Source organism: Sus scrofa, chromosome 1, assembly GCF_000003025.6.
Source record: "Sus scrofa isolate TJ Tabasco breed Duroc chromosome 1, Sscrofa11.1, whole genome shotgun sequence".
Lineage (NCBI taxonomy): Eukaryota > Metazoa > Chordata > Mammalia > Artiodactyla > Suidae > Sus > Sus scrofa.
Genome location: NC_010443.5, coordinates 48,660,964 through 48,671,351, shown reverse-complemented (window position 1 = coordinate 48,671,351; position 10,388 = coordinate 48,660,964). Strand labels below are relative to the sequence as shown.

Genomic DNA, 10,388 nt, shown 5'->3' with positions numbered 1-10,388 from the left:
GGGAAAACTGAATAAACATATGCAGAACAACAAAACTGCAACCCTATCTCACACCATCCACAAAAATTCAGAAGCAGATCAAGGACTTCAAACTAAAACTTGATACTGTAAAACTTCTAGAAGAAAACAGAGAAGAATCTCATCAATACTGATCTTGGAAGTAATTTTGGGGGCATGATGCCAAAAGCACAAATAAAATTTTAAAAATAACTATGAGTACATTAAACTCAAAAGCTTCTGCAAAGCATATATTAACAAAATTAAAAGATAACTTACAGAAAGTAAGAAAATCTTGAGGGTGGCAAAGCAGATCAGTCCAACCATTATGAAAAATAGTATGGAGCTTCCTCAAATTAAAAAATTATACTACACTTTTATCCAGCTATCCCACTTCAGAGTATACATCCCAAAGAAATTAAAAACATGGAACATGCACTTCCAAGTTTGCTGCAGCATTATTCACTGTAGCCAAGATACGGATACAACACAAATGCCCACTAATGAACAAATAGATAAAAAAGATACAGTACATGTACATAATATAGAATACTCAGCTACGAGGAAAGAATATATTCTTTGATTTTGACAACACAGACTCACCTTGAACACATCTATACTAAGCAATATTAAGTCAGAGAAAGACAAGTATTTTGCAATTTAACTTATAGGTGGGATCTAAAAACGTCAAACCTTAAAAACAGAGTAAAATAGTGGTTTCTGGGCATGGTGAGAATAAAAATAATGTTTAAAAGTACAAACTTGTTATGAGTAGTACTTAAGCATAGTATAGGGAATATAGACAATAATATTGTACTATAAAATAAATAAATAAGTAGCTAAAGAGCATAATACCTTTTGACTTAATGTTCTTTTAACTGGTTTATCATGTATTTGACTTATTCAAGTTTTTTTTTTTTTTTTTTTTTTTTTTTTTTTTTTGCTTTTTAGGGCCGTACCTGCAGCATATGGAGTTTCCCCAGGGTCAAACTGAAGTTTCAGCTGCCAGTCACAGCCACAGCAACACCAGATCTGAGATGTGTCTGCAACCTACACCACAGCTCATGGTAACACCAGATCCTTAACCCACTGAGCGAGCCCAGGGATGAAACCCTCATCCTCATGGATCCTAGTCAGGATCATTAATTGCTGAGCCATGATGTTAACTCCCACACTTTCCATTAAATATATATATGTATACTTTGACTTTTTAAATGGATATTTGGCTTCACTCACACAATGCAGAAATTCCCAGATCACAGATCAAACCAATGCCACAGCAGCAATCAGAGATAACACTGGATTCTTCATCTGCTGAGCCATATGGGAACTCCTTAAATTCATTAAAGATTTAGAGCAGGAAGATACATGACTGGACCATGTACATCAAGGTATATTCGAGCAAAAATCATACTCTATTTTATCTGAGATGTCTCAAAATATTTGGTCAAAGGCTACCCTGCAGGGAACACAGTATTATTTATTAATGTGAATGAGAAATAACTCATTTCCTTTAATCTTTCCATAGTCCATAATAGTGATGCTATTCCTACATAAGCTCACATAATTCTAAATTTCAATAGAAAATTTGGTTTCCTCTGGGGCACATTAAGGCTAGTAACAAATAGAAGTAATGCCATCATGATAGTCATTAACATCTGTTATAAACTTCATGCAGGATTGAACAGATTTTAGTTATTTTCTTCATTTTAAAAAATATTACTCTATGTAATAATGTGACATTGTTTATGTTTGAACTTAGAGCTTAGTAGGAGACTTTCATATCAGGGTAAAACTAGGGGAATAATTTATTTCTTTAGATAACCTGTAGTTGGACTTTTCACTGTATGTTAGGTTTGAATACTTAAGGTCTGTGACTGAGTATTAGAATTATTGGTCACAAAAATATATTGCCTTTAAATACACAATTTTATGCCAAGTTCACATAGGTTTCCAATCTCCAAAAGCATGACCACCTGCAATTGGAGGGAATAAATCAACACACATGGACTTAGATATTGCCTTAGGTTGTATTTCTTAGAAGCAGAATTAAGGGGGGGGATATATGTCCAAGAGATTTATTGAAGGAATGGTCTTAGAAGAGGACTTATGGTAGCAGGAGAGGCCAGGATAAGTCATGGGTTATCAGAAGCAGATAGAGAAATTGGTGGATCTATGTACTAGTCAGGTTAAGAGATGTGGGCAAGTCATCAGCAATGTCTACTACAAAGGTATAAAATATAAAAAGGGTCTCTATTTCCAATAGCAGACCTCTCCATTTCCTCCTAAGCAGATGTATGAACAGAAATGTAACTTGATCTTTCTGGTTTCTAATAATTTGTTGTTGTTTTGTTTTTATATCCCAGGGTAATTTTAGTTTCCTTGAATTCATATTTTATACTTCAGAGTGCCTCTCCCCAGTATAATTTATCTACATATTGATAGTGAATGCCGACTTTGTTCTTAATTTTGCCTGGCTTGTGGGAGTTTACTTTACCTTTCTGCAGTCACTGAAGTGTCTTCAGTTGGTGACACTTCTAATTTCAGGCACCCTGGATCAAGTAATTTGATGGAAACAGAAAAAGAGAGATAAATGTCTAGGTTTATCAGTTCACACTGCTCAACTCCCTGTAGTGGTAAAATTATGCAACAGTGGTTTAAAAGGTTTATTTGTTGCTTTTTCCTGGAAGCAAATACCAGTTCTATAACCCTTTAAATAAAATTCTAATTATTTTTCCACTTGCCTTAGACATTCTTCTACCATCCACTAACACCTATGGTCTTAGATATACAAAATTGTTTTTCAAGTAATATTCATATTTTAAAGCTTTTCTTCTTTGATTAATGATATTGTGAATTCTTTAGTTCTATTTCAGCTCACCTCCACTCTGGTCTCATATTTTATATCTTCTGAAATTCTTCACAAGTCTGATACTATTCTTTTTTGGGGGGGTAATGAGAACTTTCTGAAATGGCTATGAAATTATTTTTTTAATTTTTATTTTTTTTCGTCTTTTTGCCATTTCTTGGGCCGCTCCCACGGCATATGGAGGTTCCCAGGCTAGGGGTCTAATCAGACCTGTATCTGCCAGCCTACGCCAGAGCCACAGCAACTCGGGATCCCAGCCGCGTCTGCGCCCTACACCACAGCTCACAGCAATGTTGGATCCTTAACCCACTGAGCAAGGGCAGGGATCGAACCCGCAACCTCACAGTTCCTAGTGGGATTCGTTAACCACTGTGCCACTACGGGAACTCCTGAAATTATTTTTAATTTTCTAGTACCTTTTCATTTTTATGAGATTATGGAAAGAATAGTAAATGCAAGTGCTTGCTTAGCCATTTTTTCTGAAAAGTTCTGTATCATTTCTTTATGATTGTATCTTGGAAATAAATATGTCAGGTATAGTGAAAATATACAACTAAAGCATATTCATAATTATATTACATAAAATATGTTGATAATTTGGTAAACTATACAAATATAATAAAGAATATTTAATTTATTGAACATATTCATTAAAAAATGCTTTTGAAAGTCAGGTTAGTGTAACCTTGTTTTCTATCACAAATGTCTTGTTTATTGCGTATGTTTCAGACTGTTTCCAGTGCAGCTCACCCCTTATTAAATTAGAATCCTATGTGGATGGTTTTGAAATGAACCCCTTTAGATTTCTATAATATGTTTTTATGTTTTGAATTGTGTATTTTTAGAGGCAATTTTTCTCTAATATATCTGTAATATTCAGAAGCATATTCAATTAGAATTTAGGATGCTGTTGTCTGGAAGTCCGTATTTTTTGTTATTATTGTTATGTTTCCATTTTTCTGAGCTTGGATAGAGAGATACTTCTATTATGTAAGTTTTTTACTTTACAACTTACTTCTCAACTGAATTCCAATACGGTGATATTAAAAATAGGGCAACTTTAATAATTATCGTTCATCAGGTTACAATGGAATCCATAAAAGCAAAATAAAATAAGTGCTATGACAACAAATTAAAGTTTTGTTGTCATAGAACTGAAATAACTGCCAGAGATATTTTCACACTATTTCAAATATTCAAGTATTTTAGTTCTACTATTTCCCAAGAGTTTATAAATTATCCCACTACATCACACAGAAGAAGATTTAAAAAAAGTCAATCACTGCCTAATATCTTATGTGTAAACTTTCTTAGAAAAAATAGAATTGAAAAATTCTAAACATAATTATATTTTCTATTGAAAAAAGGGCAATGAGACAGTTTGTATACATTTATCAAGAAAATGTATAGAATGAAACTTTCCTTCCAATTGTCATATGATTTGTATACAAAAAGATTATCTAAAGATGAAAAAGATAAGAATGACCTATATTTTTCATAAATATGTTAACATTCTCCTTAGATTTTCCTGAGATTTATTTTTAAAAGAGATATCTGTGTAGGAACTTGGTGAATATATTCCAGTTTATATGTGTGCATTTTTTTCTGCACACACTAACAATGAAGCAAAAAAGGTTAAAGAAATCTAAAGCATAAAAATGCTTTTGTAGATAATACACAGTCAATAAAGGGAATTAATAGGTTAAGTGTAAGAACACATACATGTAAATTACTTTTATCCCATTAAGAAAATTGTCAAGTGAAATTAGAGAAAACTATTGTTATTTTGAGGTAGGTTTGACATGCTAAAAGAAACTCCTTACGTAAAAGATTTGGATACGTTCAACAGCTTAATAGTTTAAAAATTATAATTTCTATCATAAATACATCTAAAAACAAACTTCTGAGTAAAGCATATCCAAAATCCAAAAAAAGGATAATTGTATTATACTGTAAAAAATGATTATTTTAATAAAAATACTATGAATTTAAAATAAAGACTTTTTCAGCAGTGGAAACAATCTCTTATAGATATACAGATAACTAGATATAAATGAATACCATAGTTTCGAAGCAATTAAATGTCACCCAAGGAAATAAATTTTACATACCTGAGGAAATTGTCTGACCATACAAACTGATTAGATTGAAATATTCAGACTCCTTATGCCTGTTTTCATGAGACAAACTAAATATTACACAGGTAAAATAAGGAATAACTGCCTCACATTCGCATATTGCTTACTTAACATATAAAGATCCTGCTTGTAGAATACTATTATATTGGGAGATGAAAAGCAGAAAGTTAATTGGGTATTTTGAAGTACAGGATATAATATTTAATGTAATTTTATAGAATATTTAAGGACTGTTTAAGAATATTTAGATTTCCAGAACTTTGAATCAGGTGAGAAAGAAAGGAGAAATTAGCTTTAAAGCATTATTCTATTCTAGTATCATTCCTGAGAGGAAGAGTCAAAAAGACCAGGAAAAATAAAAATTTAAATAGTTACATTTTATGTCAGTGAAGTGTGCTGGCTGAATGGTACCCATTCTTATCAATACCAGTGACTATATAAAAAAATTGTATCTCTGGATAAGTTAGTAGCACTTTGGTACTGTGTATAGATTACTGGGTGTATGTGACATGATAAGAGTTGGGATATTGAATAAAGAGAAAGGGAATAATATAATAATTTGGAAGGACTCTGTTAAAGAGTGCAATTTGGTTGACGAGAAATGTATAAGCAGACAAAAAATAATGAAAAATTACAATGCAGTTCAGAATGATGTCAGTACCCAAAGAATGGTATATTCAGTATGAGTTAGGCCTGTTCATGAAAAGAGGAGGTTATTTATGGCTGTATGGACCAGATTCCTTAATAGAATTAGTTAGTTTTGAGCATTAAGAGGATACTTAGAGCTTTAATGTGTAAGGAATGGAGGGAGAAAACTCCAGCTGGAAAAGAAAAAGTAAAGAGAAAGGGAGGAGACCAAAATGGCAGAACAGAAGAATGTGGTACTCAACTCTCCACACAAACACATCAAAAATACATCTAGATGTGGAAAAATTCTCATGGAAAACTAACTGGAGACTGACAGACTCCTGTAAAATCAGACTGTAAGAAATACCCACATGGAATCAAGTAGGAAGGGAAGAGAAACAATCAGATTGGGACCTCTGCCCCTGGGAGGAGACTCAGAAGAGGAGGGGATTTACACAGGCAGAGATTCACCTGGAGAGAAAGTAGTTTGGGTAGCCCTAGCTCTCAGTTCATACACCAGAGAAGACAATTACCCTTGCTGGTTGGAGGTCCTTATAAGACTACCTGGAGGGCTGTGGAAGCTTGGATTCTGCTTGTGAGGAGTCTGCACATGCTTGCTTGCCTCTGAAACAGGGAAGAGAGGGTGAACTGAAGCTGGATGGGATGCTGGCCTATTTACCATAACCAACCTGGCATGCCCTACCTTAGATGAATGATCATCTGCCTTACTTGCTTTAGGATGCAGCTCCATACTGGGACAAAGGATGCCACAGCAAGGTGTTTGTGCAGGCAGGTCATCAGAAGGGGTCTGTATTACTAACTTCAACCAGGGCCAACACAAGCCATACCTGATCATGACAAGTGCCTGCACCAACTCTTTTTGCTTCAGGAACAACTTTCCTCTGGGGTGAGATTGCTCATGGCTTGGAAGTGGGAAAGCACACACTTAAAAGCGATGGAGCCAACTTGGATTCAGTCTTCTGTGATTCTGCTCCAGCATGTTGGGACCAGATCCCATCTCTGATAAGGTGGTAATGGCTGTTGAGTGGAAGAGAAGCCCCAGATCACACCCAATGTCAGCTCTAGCCCCTCCATCTCCAGCCCCACCTCCTACCAATATGATATCCACTTTCACACCTTGAGGAAAGGAATGAATTGCTTCCACCTCAAATCCAGCTCTCCCATGAAAGGCATTTGGCACACAGTCTGTATAGAGATGTTCCAACATAAGGATACCACTTCAAGACTACAATAGGCGACCGTTTTAAATTCAAAGTTTTAAAAAAAAGTTAAAGAACACCAAAAGATAGAGGAAGTAATCTCAATTGAAAGGAAAAAGAAAACCCCTGAAAAAATTATAAAACAGAGATAAACAATTTACCTGATAAAAAACTTAAAGCATTAGATTAAGAATGCTAATTGAATTAAGGAAAAGAGTAGATAGACACAATGAGAATTTTCATAAGGAACTAGAATATATTAAAAATAACTAGTGATCTAAAAGACAGTATAATGGAAATCACACAATCATAATAGGAAAAAGATAATTTCAAAAATTAATGAGAGTTTAAGGGAACACTGGGAAAACATTGAGAGTCCCAAAAGTAGCATTATAAGGGTCCTAAAAGGAGAATAGAGAAGGGGGTAGAAAATGTGTTTGATGAATCTGTGGCTGAGAACCTCTCATATCTGAGAAAGAAACAGGTAGAGGAAACACAGAGTAACCCAAGCAAGATAAACCCAAATATATAACACTGAGATATGTCATAATTAAAATGTTAAAAGATAAAGAGAGAATTTTAAAACAAAGAGTCATATATAAGGGATAGCTACAAAATGCTATTGGCTGATTTTTCTACAAAACCTTGCAGACTAGAAGAGAGTGGTATACGTCTTTCTTTTTTTTTTTCCTAGGGCTGCGCCCACAGCATATGGAAGTTCCCAGGCTAGGGGTCAAATCAAACCTGTAGCTGCTGGCCTACACCACAGCCACAGCAATGCCAATTCCAAGTTGTGTCTGTGACCCACACCACAGCTCATGGCAATGCCAGATCCTAACCCACTAAGCAAGGCTAGGGATTCTGCATCTTCATGGATACTAGGAAGATTTGCTTCTGCTGAGCCACAATGGGAACTCCTGAGAGCAATATATTTCAACTGATGAAAGGGAAAAAAGTTGCAACTTATGATATTCTACCAAGCAGAATTATCATTTAAAATTAAAAGGGAGATAAAGAACTTCTAAGAAAATTAGAAGGCTTCATTCATACTGGGACAATGCTAAAAGTTTTTTAAAGATCTTCTCAAAATAGAAAAGAAAAGGCAGTAACAAGAAGAATCTATAGGAAAAAAACACTAGTAAAAGCAAATATATAGTATAGGCTGAAGACCAACTACCTACATAAGGTTGCACAATGATTAAAAGACAAAAAATTATAAAATCAGCTATAAATAAAACAATAAGAAAATTGATAAAGATTTAAAATAACGACATCAGAAATATAAACTATGGGGGAAGAATCACAAAAACATATCTCTTAAAATATAATCAAATGTAAATGACTGTCTTTAAAACTAGTAAATATAGTTTTAAGGCAACCTATATGAATCCCATGAAAGCCACAAATTAAAACCTTCAATAGATATATAACAATTAGAAATGAATGCAAGCATACTACTAAAAATCATCAAATTACAAGGGAAGAAACTAAAAGAAGAAAAGGACAGAAAAGAACTACAAAACAATAAGAAACAAGTTAAAAGTTGGCAATAAGTACATACCTATCAGTGATCACTTTAAATGTCAGTGAACTAAATGCTCTAATCGATGACATAGGATGGTTGATTGAATAAAAAATCAAGACATCTATATGACGCTTACAAGAGACTCACTTCAGAGCTAAAAACAATCAATGACTGAAAGTGTGGGGATGGAAGGAGAAATTTTATGCAGATGAAACAAGAAAAAAATGGGAGTAGCAATAGTCATTTCAGACAATATAGACTTTAAGCAAAAATAATAAAGGGAAATATATAATGATAAAAAGATCAATTAAAGAAGAGGGTACAACACTTGTTAACAAATATTCACTTAATACAGCAGTATTTAAATATATAAAGCAAATATTAACAGACATAAAGGAAGAAACTGAGAGTAATAAAATAATCACAAAGGACTTAACACCTCACTTACATCAATGGACAGATCATTCAGACAGAAAACCAATAAGGAGACAGTGGTCTTTAAAACAAATTATATCAGTTAGACTTAGATATTAATGGACATTCTGTACCAAGACAGCAAAATGCACATTCTTTTCAAGTGCAGATGAAACATTCTCACATGCTAGGGCACAAAACAAGTCTCAGTGGATTTAAGTACACAGAAATGATATCAACCCTTTTTCCACAAATATAACAGGATGAAATTAGAATTCAGTTAAAGAAAATAAAAGGAAAGAACACTTGGAGATTAGATGTGGTACTAAAACAATAAACATATAAAAATGGGTCAAAGAAGGAATTAAAGAGGAAATCAGAAACCATCTTGAGTTATGTGAATACAGAAACACAACTTTTCAAAATCTATGGGATACATAAAACTGGTTGAAAAAGGAAAGTTAATAGCATTAGAGACCTATATCAAGAAACAAACAAACAAAAAGCACCTCAAATAAATAACCTAAGCTTCCATTTAAAAGAACTAGAAAAGAAGAAAAAGCAAAGCCCAAGGTCAGCAGAAGGAAGACAAAAATAAAGATCATAAGGGAAATAAATAAAATTAGGATCTAAAATAAAAAAATCAGTGAAATAAATAGCAATTTTTATTGGAAACACAAACAAAATTGACAAATATTTACCCAGGCTCACCAAGAAAATAAGAGAAAGGACTCAAACAATATGACAGAGAAATAAAATACAACATGAAATAAAAACCAACATGACAGAGATCCAAAAAATCATGAGAGAATACGAGAAGAGTAATATGCCAATGAGTTGAACAAAGTAGAAGAAATGGGAAAATTTCTAGAAATATACAACCTTCCAAAACTGAATCAGGAAGAAATAGATAATCAAATGGAGCAATCACTAATGGTGAAACTTTATTTGTAATTAAAAAAAAAATCAGGAAATTTGTCCAAGACCAGACTGTTTCACAGGGGAATTCTACCAAAGAAGAGCTAATACCTATCATTCTCAAGCTATTTTTAAAAATTGAAGAGAATGAAACACTCTCAAATTTATTGTATGAAGCCATCATTACCAGATACCAAAACCAGAAAAAAATATTAGGAAAAAAGAAATATATCAGGCCAATATCTTTGATAAATGTAGATGATAAAATCCTCAGCAAAATATTAGAAACTGAATCCAAAATATGTATAAAGGATCACACTATGTGAACAAATGGGATTTATTATGGGGATACAAGAATGTGTCAACATTCAAAAAATCAATGTGATACACCACATTAACAAAAGGAAGGATAAAAATGAAATAATCTCAAAAGATGTAGAAAAAGCATTTGAGAAAATTCAGCAACCAATTATCATAAAAACTCTTAAAAGTTGATATAGAGGGAATATTTATCACAATAAAGGCCATTAATGACAAATACACAGTAACATTATGCATAATGATGAAAAGCTGAAAGGCTTTCCATTGAAATCAGGAAGAAAACAAGGATGCTCAATATCGCCAACTTTATATTTAGTGGAGTATTGCCTAACCGCTATGATCAAACAAGAAAAAGATAA

The 10,388-nt window shown here is 33.3% G+C and overlaps 1 long non-coding RNA gene across 1 annotated transcript; it reads right to left on the bottom strand.

The window, feature by feature from the left end:
• On the bottom strand, positions 3,764–7,577 carry LOC110256669. Its single transcript, XR_002338534.1, has 2 exons — positions 6,480–7,577; positions 3,764–6,255 (listed from the first exon to the last, which is right to left on the bottom strand). It is a non-coding gene; the product is annotated as an uncharacterized LOC110256669 (long non-coding RNA).